Source organism: Canis aureus, chromosome 24 (assembly GCF_053574225.1).
Source record: "Canis aureus isolate CA01 chromosome 24, VMU_Caureus_v.1.0, whole genome shotgun sequence".
NCBI classification, from domain to species: domain Eukaryota; kingdom Metazoa; phylum Chordata; class Mammalia; order Carnivora; family Canidae; genus Canis; species Canis aureus.
The window spans coordinates 18592224-18604232 of record NC_135634.1 but is presented as its reverse complement, the minus strand read 5'-3'; the positions used below and the strand labels follow the sequence as shown (position 1 = coordinate 18604232).

The 12009-nt window shown below is 42.1% G+C and overlaps 1 protein-coding gene and 1 pseudogene across 1 annotated transcript in view; one reads left to right on the top strand and one right to left on the bottom strand.

Annotated features, from left to right (window-relative positions):
• The window catches only part of CRYL1 (crystallin lambda 1), a 151841-nt gene that overhangs the window by 94678 nt on the left and 45154 nt on the right, over positions 1-12009 (bottom strand). The window lies entirely within an intron of this gene.
• LOC144296466 (large ribosomal subunit protein eL30 pseudogene) lies at positions 5926-6362 on the top strand (annotated as a pseudogene).

The window sequence follows — 12009 nt, the reverse complement described above, 5'->3', positions numbered from 1 at the left end:
CCCTAAATAGTGCCAGACATATTATAGGTTCTCAAGGTCTTATCTAGTGAATAACAGAATAATTCTCACAAGTCACAATGCAGTAGGAATTATCATCTACATTTTGCAGGGGGTAAAACTGAAGGACAGAGAAGTTAGTTCTTTGCCAAAGGTCACTATTTAGTGGTAGAGCTCAGATCTGAATTTCAGAGCTCAGACTTTTCAGTAACCAAGCTATAATAAAATTGGTGGATTAGGGAGGGAGTGGAGGGTCATGACAGAGTGGAAAGAATGGTGGAGAAAGCATTTCCAACATATTGGAGCAGGGGTCAGCAAATTATGACCCCTGGGTCAAATTCAGTCCATGACATATTTTTGCATGACACATAAGCTAAGATGGGTTTTACATTTTTGAAGAACCATAAAATATGCAACAGAGACTGTACCCAGCCCTCAAAGCCTAAAATATTCATTACTTGGCCTTTTATATAAAGAATTTGCTGACCCTTGCATTATAGTAAGCTTAATAAAGCTACTAAGCACAGAAATTTTCGGAGGCCAGCAAAATACTGAGTATATATACATATATATATTTATACTTCTCCCTACCTTTTTTTCTGAGTCTTCAAACTATAATTTCAATGTGTTGGGTTGTTTTTATTTCCTATGCATAGCATTCAACCGTGAAAACATATGATTTAGCTACTAATTGAATGGTGTATTCACAAATGACTTCCCAAGCTACAGAAAATACATTGTTAGGTAGCTCAGCATGTAAGGACATGGGAATAAAATGGTCATGATATATTGTTAAGTACAAAAATCAAGTTGTAAAACACTATATTATAATGGTTTCCTATTATTAAAATTAAGTCTATAATATAGGATTACAAGTATTCTTGGAGGATAAAAAACTCCAAACTCACAATGTTCATCCCTAGGAATTACAAGATGAAGGAAAAAGAAATTTTACTTTCTACTTATATGCATCTTTATGATTCTAATTGTTTTCCAACAAGCACAAATTACTTTTGAAATTTTTAGGAGAACAATAAAATGTTTGAGTAAAGGCTTTTCCTATTTTAAATACAAACATTATGTTTCAGTGTACAAAAAAGGATAATAAAGAAGCTATGGGATTCTACTTCTGCCTAGGATGTAAAAGAGAAAAATGTTGCTTCCATCCTAAAAAAAAGAAAAAGCCAGGTAAATTACCGAATCATAACTTTTCTTGAACCTAGCTGAGACTACCTGTTGATCAAATACCCTGAAATCCAAGGAAAAACCCTTCGCAGAAGAGACCAGAGGTTAAGTTACCTGTGGCAGAGCATGGGAGGAAGTCTCAGCAGGCACTATATAAGCAGGTAAGAAGTCAGCTCAAATGTTTAACAAATTGCTGAAAGCCAAGTGTGAGCTAGCATTAAGGTATAAAAATCACTAGGAGACAGAGACACAAAGCAGAGTTCATTCCTACTCACAGGCTCTTCTCTGTGATCCTACGCCAGGTGCTCCCAAGAAAGACTGGGAATAGGCAGAAGAGCAGAGATAACCTTCCTCATTGGTGCAGTTGTGGAAAGGAGAAGCTGCAGGAAAAGCTACAAAGCCCACAAGCCCTGATTCCCTAATAGAACAAAAGTCTTAAGCCACTAAGTGAAAGGTAGTATATTCTAAAGACCCATTGAAATTGGGGGGGGCGGGGGAGGCAATTGATAGAAAGAAAAAACTCTCTACCCCGAAGGAGGAATAAATAAGTACCCTAGGTCAAGGATCCTATACCCATGCCATTAGAACAGTGGTCCACATCCAGGGCTTAATAATGTCAAGAGACATCTCTGGTTATCAGAATTGGAGGGAGGATGCTACTTTACCTGTGGGTAAAGGCCAGAAATGCTGCTAAATATCCTACAATATACAGGACAGCCCCCACAACAAAGAATTATCCAGCCCAAAACGTCAATAGCACTGTGGTTGAGAAATTCTGCTGAGGGAGGAGCAGAAAACTCTCCTGTGTAACACTTGCCAAACATACAAGATAGAATTTGGCTGCCATAGGGAGGAGTGGTGGGATCACTGAGAAAGCTTTACCACAGAGGTCAAGGTACAAAGCCTGCCTAAGACTGAAGTTGAACTAACACATGACAGTAGCCTACCTCTGTGGGAGGGGCAAGAGGATGATGAGAAATCCTCTCTATGGAGCAGGGGCAGAAGGAAGACTAAAAGCTGAGAGTAGAGCAAACTACTGCAAAACACTCTCTGGCAACCCAACCTCCCCAAAGAGCAAGATAATGCTTAGAAGAATGTGAAGCTGCTGCACTGAAGGTAACGGTGTAAATACTAAAATACAACTGCAACTAAATTCTCCACTAGATTGACTCAACTCCCCATACCAACAATTTAGCAGAAAAAAGGCATGTCCATTTCCAGGCATAAATACTGCTTTATCTCAATTTCTCATTCGCTTTCTTTTTTAAGATTTATTTATTTATTTTGAGAGACAGACAGTGTGAGTGAGGGGAAGGGCAGAGACAGAAGGAGACAAAGAATCTCAAGCAGGCTCCCCGCAGAGCATGGAGCCTGATGCAGGGCTCAATCTCATGACCCGGAGATCATGACCTGAGCAGACATCAGAGTCAGATGTTTAACTGACTAAGCCACCCAGGTACCCCTCAATTTCTCATATTCTATACACATTGACAACATTCAGTGAAAAATTAGGAGAAACACAAAAAGTCAAGAAAAACTACCTTTCATCAAGAGACAAAGCAATTAACAGAATTATACTCAAAGATAACCCATATGTTAGAACTATCAGACAGGAAACTTAAAGTAACTATGATTCAGTATGTTAAATGCTCTATTGACAAAGTGAACAAATGAGGACTTGTAGGAGAGACCTGGAAAGTATAAAAAAGAAACTAACAGAAATGCAAGAAATAAAAATGACAATGACAAAAGTAAAACTGGCTCTGACAGTGTGGGAGCCAGACTCTAAGATAGCCCCCAGTGATCCCTGTTTCCTGGTATGGATGCCCTTCTACAGTTCCCACCCGTAATGAACAGGCCTGACCTGTGTACCTATAGGACGCTGTAAAAATGACCATATGTGGCTTTTGAGATTTAGGTCATAAAAGTTATTGCAGCTTTTACCATGTAATCTCAGAGATCACTCGTCTGGGGAAGCCAAATGCCACAACCCAAGGACATTCAAGCATACCTATAGAGAAGTCTTCAGGGGGAGGAACCACAGTTTCCTATCAATTAATTTGGCAGCCATTCAGGATGGAATGATCCATCTTGCAAATGAACCCTCCAGCCTTCCCAAGTCTTAGATGATACCAACCCTGGCCAAGGTCTTAACTGAAATATCAGGAGAAACTCCAAGCAAGAATCACTCAGCCAAAGCACTCCCAAGATAATATAGATTTATGGTTGTTTTAAGCTACTCAGTTTTCGAGTAATTTGTACAATATATAACTAATACAGACAGTCTCATTAGAAGACTCTATTCAATGAAATGAAATATAGTTCAGTAAAAATTACCCAAACTAAAACACAAAGAGAAAATAAGCTGGGGGGGGTGGGGACAGAACAGAGCATCTAAAAGTTGTAGAACAATATGAAATACTCTAATATACACATAATTGGAACCCCAAAAGAAGAATGATGCACAAAAAAAATTGAAGAGAAAAATGACCAAGATATTCCTAAAATGAACATAAAATCACATATCCAAGAAGCTCAGAACACCAAGTAGGAGAGATAACACACACACACACACACACACACACACACACACACACAGTCCTAGACACGTCATATTCAAACTGCTAAAAACCAAATATGTGAAAAATATTGATATGAGGCAGAGAAAAAAGACACATTACATACAGAGAAATAAAGATAAGAGTAAAACAGACTTCTGGTCAGGAACTTTGCAAGCCAGAACACTATGGAGTGACATATTTAAAGAACTAAAGAAAAAAGCATCAACACAAAATACTATCAAGAAAAAAATCATTTTAGGGCAGCCCAGGTGGCTCAGTGGTTCAGCGCCACCTTCAGCCCAGGGCATGATACTGGAGACCCAGGATTGAGTCCCATGTTGGGCTCTCTGCATGGAGCCTGCTTCTCCCTCTGCCTGTGTCTCTGCATGTGTCTCTGCCTCTCTCTTTCTCTCTCTCTCTCTCTCTCTCTCTCTGTGTGTCTCTCATGAATTAATAAATAAAATCTTTAAAAAAAAAGAAAAAAATCATTTTAAAAATTGAGAAAAAATAAAGGCTTTCTCTGATAAAAGCTGAGAGAATTATTTACCAGCAGACTTGGAACCTTAAAGGAAATCTTTCGAACAAAGGGTACATGATTCCAGGAGAAATCTGCATTTATAGACACAAAAAAAGGAATTATGCTGCAATAGTGAAAATGCAGATAAATACAAGTTTTAATTTAATTGCTCTAAATGTTAGTTGTATGTATAAAGAAAAAGCAGTGGCACTATAGTTGGTGTCTTGGCATGTGCAAAGAAGAATCTATGACACTAGCACAAAAGATGGAAGGAATTGGAGTATACTGTTGAAAGGTCCTTACACAATCCATGAAAGTAAACTATGGCTAATTTTAAAATATCATCAATCCTATGATAATCACCGAAATGTATTTTTGAGAGTTGTAAATAATGGGCCAATGATGGAAATAAACTGGAATAATAAAAAATATTCAATCTAAAAGGCAGCTAAGCAAAGGGTTGGGAGAAGAATAAAGAACAAGTGGAGGGGATCCCTGGGTGGCACAGTGGTTTGGCGCCTGCCTTTGGCCCAGGGCGCGATCCTGGAGACCTGGGATCGAATCCCACATCGGGCTCCCGGTGCATGGAGCCTGCTTCTCCCTCTGCCTATGTCTCTGCCTCTCTCTCTCTCTCTCTCTCTCTCTCTCTCTGTGTGTGACTATCATAAATAAATAAAAATTAAAAAAAAAAAGAACAAGTGGAATACATAGAGGGGAAGGGGAAGAACGTGGCAGGGGAGGAGGACCCTAGGCTCACCTCATCCACAATTACAACTAGATAATAACGAAATCATCCTAAACACCCCAGAAATCAACCTGAAGACTGGTAGAACAAATTCCACAACTAAAGGTAGAGAAGAGGGCAAATCAAAGAAGGTCATAAGTGTGGAAATGGGGTTTAGGGGAGAAATGGATCACAGATGCTGCAGAAGAGGGAGCCTTGGTCTCAGAGAAGAAGGGTGAGAGAGAGACAGACAAGCACATAGCAGAACACACAAGGAGAACATTTCCCCATAGTCACTGGCTTAGAAAGCAAGAGGGGCTGAATTTCATCAGTTCTTCACTGGAGAGGTTTAAAGCCTAAGTTCTAAGGGGCTCCAGGAGAGTCTGGAGGCAATGAGGCTGCTCCTGGAAACAACCTAGGGACCTAAAACATGGAAACAGTGATCTGAAGAGCACCTGGGGCATACAGTGGGGAGATTATTTGCTCTTCTCTGAGCATGCTCCTGAGGGGCAGCATTCACAAAGACACTTCTCTCCAAACAAAGGAGCTGGCCAGTGCCACTTCCCTACCCCACCCCTCAGCATAAACACAAAGCCATCTGCAGGAAGCAAGCAGCATGGACACTGGCTGCCTAACTTGCTTATACCAAAGCCCCACCCCTCTGTACACTGGTGGGACTGCCCTTCTCAGTCACGCATGCCGCAGTCCCAGCACAGTGGGCCCCTTCCCCAGAAGCACAAATCCGTGCCCATACCATATATCCTGACCAGAGAGTTTTGTAGGGCCTTACCACAGTGGAGGTGGTGACAGTTCTCACTTCACAAGCAGACCAGGACACATATTCAGGCCAGAGACCAAACACTGCCCACAACAGGCAAGGAGACCCCGGGCAGATGACTACCTGAGGGATATAGCAGTCAGAATACAATGGCAGGGGACGGCTGCTGTTGGTTGGGGCTGTCCCGCATCCAAGGCAGGAAGATGGTGGCCGCAAAGAAGACGAAAAAGTCACTGGAGTCGATCAACTCTAGGCTCCAACTGGTTATGAAAAGTGGAAAGTACGTGCTAGGGTACAAGCAGACCCTGAAAATGATCAGACACGGCAAAGCGAAACTGGTCATTTTGGCCAACAACCGCCTGCTTTGAGGAAATCTGAAATAGAATACTATGCCATGTTGGCCAAAACTGGTGTCCATCACTACAGTGGCAATAATACTGAATTGGGCACAGCATGTGGGAAATACAACAGAGTATGCACACTGGCTATCATTGATCCAGGTGATTCTGATATCATTAGAAGCAAGCCAGAACAGACTGGTGAAAAGTAAATCATGCAAAATTTGTCTTTAATAAAACTGGCCAGAGCTTGTTTTTAAAAGAAGAAGAAGAAGAAGAAGAAGAAGAAGAAGAAGAAGAAGAAGAAGAAGAAGGAGGAGGAGGAGGAGGAGGAGGAGGAGGAGAAGAAGAAGAAGAAGAAGAAGAAGAAGAAGAAGAAGAAGAAGAAGAAGAAGAAGAAGAAGAAGAAGAAGAAGAAGAAAGAAGAAAGAAGAAGAAGAAGAAGAAGAAGAAGAAGAAGAAGAAGAAGAAGAAGAAGAAGAAGAAGAAGAAGAAGAAGAAGGAGAAGAAGAAGAAGAAGAATACAATGGCAGGGTGCACACAGCCACACTGTGGACGCTTGCTGAAGTGCCAGGTCCTGGGCACTACATGAACTCTTTGCATAAAAGGCCATTACTTTCAGGAGTGGGAGACATAAATGGCTTTTCAACATACAGAAGCAGGCAGAGAATTAGACAGAATGAGAAGAGAGAGGAATTTATCCCAAATGAAAAAATAAGAGAAGGCCACAGCCAAGAATCTAAGCAAAACAGATATAAATAACATGTCTCATGGAGAATTTAAAGCACTGATCATAAGGATACTCACTGGACTTGAGAAAAAAAAAAGACAATAGTGAGACCTTTTTACAGAGATAGAAGAGTTAAGAAATAATATAAGATAAATAATAAAAGTTAAGATAATTCAGAGATGAAGACTGCAATAAATGAGATTAGAAATATGCTTGATGCAATAAATAGCAGACTGGAAGAAGCAGAGGAATGAATTAATGCCCTATAAAACAAAGTAATGGGGAGGAGGGGCAAGACGGCGGAAGAGTAGGGTCCCCAAATCACCTGTCTCGACCAAATTACCTAGAAAACCTTCCAATCATCCTGAAAATCTATGAATTCGGCCTGAGAATTAAAGAGAGAACACCTGGTATGCAACAGTGAGAAGAGTTCGCGCTTCTATCAAGGTAGGAAGACGGGAAAAAAGAAATAAAGACACAAAAGGCCTCCAAGGGGGAGGGGCCCGCGAGGAGCCGGGCGCCCGGGGCGAGTGTCCCCAGGACAGGAGAGCCCCGTCCCGGAGACGCAGGAGCTGCACCGACCTTCCCGGGCGGAAAGGGGCCCGCAGGGAGTTGGAGCAGGACCCAGGAGGGCGGGGATGCCCTCGGGCTCCCCGGGAGAGTGTGCGGAGCTCCCTAAGGGCTGCAGCGCGCACGGTGGGACCCAGCGGGACCGGAGCAGCTCGGAGGGGCTCGGGCAGAGGAAGAGGCTCCGTGCGGAGGGGGCTGCGCGGTTCCAGGAGCAGCTCCGGGGGGCTCGGGCGGCGGCTCCGCGGAGGGGGTTGCGCGGCCCGGGAGCGTGAATCCACCAGCGCAGGCTCCGGAGCACAGGGCGCCGGGACACAGCCCAGGATCCCGCCTCCCCCGGGACAGGCAGAGGCCGGGAGGGCCCAGGACAGCAAGGACACTCCTGCCCGGAGCTGAGCAGATCAGCGGCCCCGCCCCGTGCCTCCAGGCCCTGCAGACGGAGAGCTCCGGAGTTCCTGCGGGGGCTGAATCCAGGTTTCCAGAGCTGCCCCGCCACTGGGGCTGTTCCTCCTGCGGCCTCACGGGGTAAACAACCCCCACTGAGCCCTGCACCAGGCAGGGGCACAGCAGCTCCCCTAACTGCTAACACCTGAAAATCAGCACAACAGGCCCCCCCCCAGAAGACCAGCTGGACTGATTGACAACTTCCAGAGGAAGCCAAGGGACTTAAAGTACACAGAATCAGAAGATACTCCCCCGTGGTTCTTTTCTTTTTTTTTTTTTTTGTTTGTTTTTTTTTTGTTTTTTTTTTTTTTGTTTTGCTTTTTGATTTGTTTCCTTCCCCCACCCCCCTTTTTTCTTTCTTTCTTTTTCTTTCTCTTTTTCTTCTTTTTTTTTCGTTTTTTTTTCTTCCTTTTTTTTCTTTCTCTTTTCTTTCCTTCTTTCTCTCCTCTCTTTTTCTCCTTTTCCCAATACAACTTGCTTTTGGCCACTCTGCACTGAGCAAAATGACTAGAAGGAAAACCTCACCTCAAAAGAAAGAATCAGAAACAGTCCTCTCTCCCACAGAGTTACAAAATCTGGATTACAATTCAATGTCAGAAAGCCAATTCAGAAGCACTATTATACAGCTACTGGTGGCTCTAGAAAAAAGCATAAAGGACTCAAGAGACTTCATGACTGCAGAATTTAGAGCTAATCAGGCAGAAATTAAAAATCAATTGAATGAGATGCAATCCAAACTAGAAGTCCTAACAACGAGGGTTAACGAGGTGGAAGAACGAGTGAATGACATAGAAGACAAGTTGATAGCAAAGAGGGAAACTGAGGAAAAAAGAGACAAACAATTAAAAGACCATGAAGATAGATTAAGGGAAATAAACGACAGCCTGAGGAAGAAAAACCTACGTTTAATTGGTGTTCCCGAGGGTGCCGAAAGGGACAGAGGGCCAGAATATGTATTTGAACAAATTCTAGCTGAAAACTTTCCTAATCTGGGAAGGGAAACAGGCATTCAGATCCAGGAAATAGAGAGATTCCCCCCCTAAAATCAATAAAAACCGTTCAACACCTCGACATTTAATAGTGAAGCTTGCAAATTCCAAAGATAAAGAGAAGATCCTTAAAGCAGCAAGAGACAAGAAATCCCTGACTTTTATGGGGAGGAGTATTAGGGTAACAGCAGACCTCTCTACAGAGACCTGGCAGGCCAGAAAGGGCTGGCAGGATATATTCAGGGTCCTAAATGAGAAGAACATGCAACCAAGAATACTTTATCCAGCAAGGCTCTCATTCAAAATGGAAGGAGAGATAAAGAGCTTCCAAGACAGGCAGCAACTGAAAGAATATGTGACCTCCAAACCAGCTCTGCAAGAAATTTTAAGGGGGACTCTTAAAATTCCCCTTTAAGAAGAAGTTCAGTGGAACATTCCACAAAAACAAGGACTGAATAGTTATCATGATGACAACTCATATCTCTCAATAGTAACTCTGAATGTGAACGGGCTTAATGACCCCATCAAAAGGCGCAGGGTTTCAGACTGGATAAAAAAGCAGGACCCATCTATTTGCTGTCTACAAGAGACTCATTTTAGACAGAAGGACACCTACAGCCTGAAAATAAAAGGTTGGAGAACCATTTACCATTCGAATGGTCCTCAAAAGAAAGCAGGGGTAGCCATCCTTATATCAGATAAACTAAAATTTACCCCAAAGACTGTAGTGAGAGATGAAGAGGGACACTATATCATACTTAAAGGATCTATTCAACAAGAGGACTTAACAATCCTCAATATATATGCCCCAAATGTGGGAGCTGCCAAATATATAAATCAATTATTAACCAAAGTGAAGAAATACTTAGATAATAATACACTTATACTTGGTGACTTCACTCTAGCTTTTTCTATACTCGATAGGTCTTCTAAGCACAACATCTCCAAAGAAACAAGAGCTTTAATGATACACTGGACCAGATGGATTTCACAGATATCTACAGAACTTTACATCCAAACTCAACTGAATACACATTCTTCTCAAGTGCACATGGAACTTTCTCCAGAATAGACCACATATTGGGTCACAAATCGGGTCTGAACCGATACCAAAAGATTGGGATTGTCCCCTGCATATTCTCAGACCATAATGCCTTGAAATTAGAACTAAATCACAACAAGAAGTTTGGAAGGACCTCAAACACGTGGAGGTTAAGGACCATCCTGCTAAAAGATGAAAGGGTCAACCAGGAAATTAAGGAAGAATTAAAAAGATTCATGGAAACTAATGAGAATGAAGATACAACCGTTCAAAATCTTTGGGATGCAGCAAAAGCAGTCCTAAGGGGGAAATACATCGCAATACAAGCATCCATTCAAAAACTGGAAAGAAGGGGATCCCTGGGTGGCGCAGCGGTTTGGCGCCTGCCTTTGGCCCAGGGCACGATCCTGGAGACCCGGGATCGAGTCCCGCGTCAGGCTCCCGGCATGGAGCCTGCTTCTTCCTCTGCCTGTGTCTCTGCCTCTCTCTCTCTCTCTCTGTGACTATCATAAATAAATAAAAAATTAAAAAAAAACAAAAAAAAACAAAAACAAAAACTGGAAAGAACTCAAATACAAAAGCTAACCTTACATATTAAGGAGCTAGAGAAAAAACAGCAAATAGATCCTACACCCAAGAGAAGAAGGGAGTTAATAAAGATTCGAGCAGAACTCAACGAAATCAAGACCAGAAGAACTGTGGAACAGATCAACAGAACCAGGAGTTGGTTCTTTGAAAGAATTAATAAGATAGATAAACCATTAGCCAGCCATATTAGAAAGAAGAGAGAGAAGACTCAAATTAATGAAATCATGAATGAGAAAGGAGAGATCACTACCAACACCAAGGAAATACAAACGATTTTAAAAACATATTATGAACAGCTATACGCCAATAAATTAGGCAATCTAGAAGAAATGGACGCATTCCTGGAAAGCCACAAACTACCAAAACTGGAACAGGAAGAAATAGAAAACCTTAACAGGCCAATAACCAGGGAGGTAATTGAAGCAGTCATCAAAAACCTCCCAAGACACAAGAGTCCAGGGCCAGATGGCTTCCCAGGGGAATTCTATCAAACGTTTAAAGAAGAAACCATACCTATTCTCCTAAAGCTGTTTGGAAAGATAGAAAGAGATGGAGTACTTCCAAATTCGTTCTATGAGGCCAGCATCACCTTAATTCCAAAACCAGACAAAGACCCCACCAAAAAGGAGAATTACAGACCAATATCCCTGATGAACATGGATGCAAAAATTCTCAACAAGATACTAGCCAATAGGATCCAACAGTACATTAAGAAAATTATTCACCATGACCAAGTAGGATTTATCCCTGGGACACAAGGCTGGTTCAACACCCGTAAAACAATCAATGTGATTCATCATATCAGCAAGAGAAAAACCAAGAACCATATGATCCTCTCATTGGATGCAGAGAAAGCATTTGACAAAATACAGCATCCATTCCTGATCAAAACTCTTCAGAGTGTAGGGATAGAGGGAACATTCCTCAACATCTTAAAAGCCATCTATGAAAAGCCCACAGCAAATATCATTCTCAATGGGGAAGCACTAGGAGCCTTTCCCCTAAAATCAGGAACAAGACAGGGATGTCCACTCTCACCACTGCTATTCAACATAGTACTGGAAGTCCTAGCCTCAGCAATCAGACAACAAAAAGACATTAAAGGCATTCAAATTGGCAAAGAAGAAGTCAAACTCTCCCTCTTCGCCGATGACATGATACTCTACATAGAAAACCCAAAAGTCTCCACCCCAAGATTGCTAGAACTCATACAGCAATTCGGTAGCGTGGCAGGATACAAAATCAATGCCCAGAAATCAGTGGCATTTTTATACACTAACAATGAGACTGAAGAAAGAGAAATTAAGGAGTCAATCCCATTTACAATTGCACCCAAAAGCATAAGATACCTAGGAATAAACCTAACCAAAGATGTAAAGGATCTATACCCTCAAAACTATAGAACACTTCTGAAAGAAATTGAGGAAGACACAAAGAGATGGAAAAATATTCCATGCTCATGGATTGGCAGAATTAATATTGTGAAAATGTCAATGTTACCCAGGGCAATATACACGTTTAATGCAATCCCTATCAAAATACCATGGAC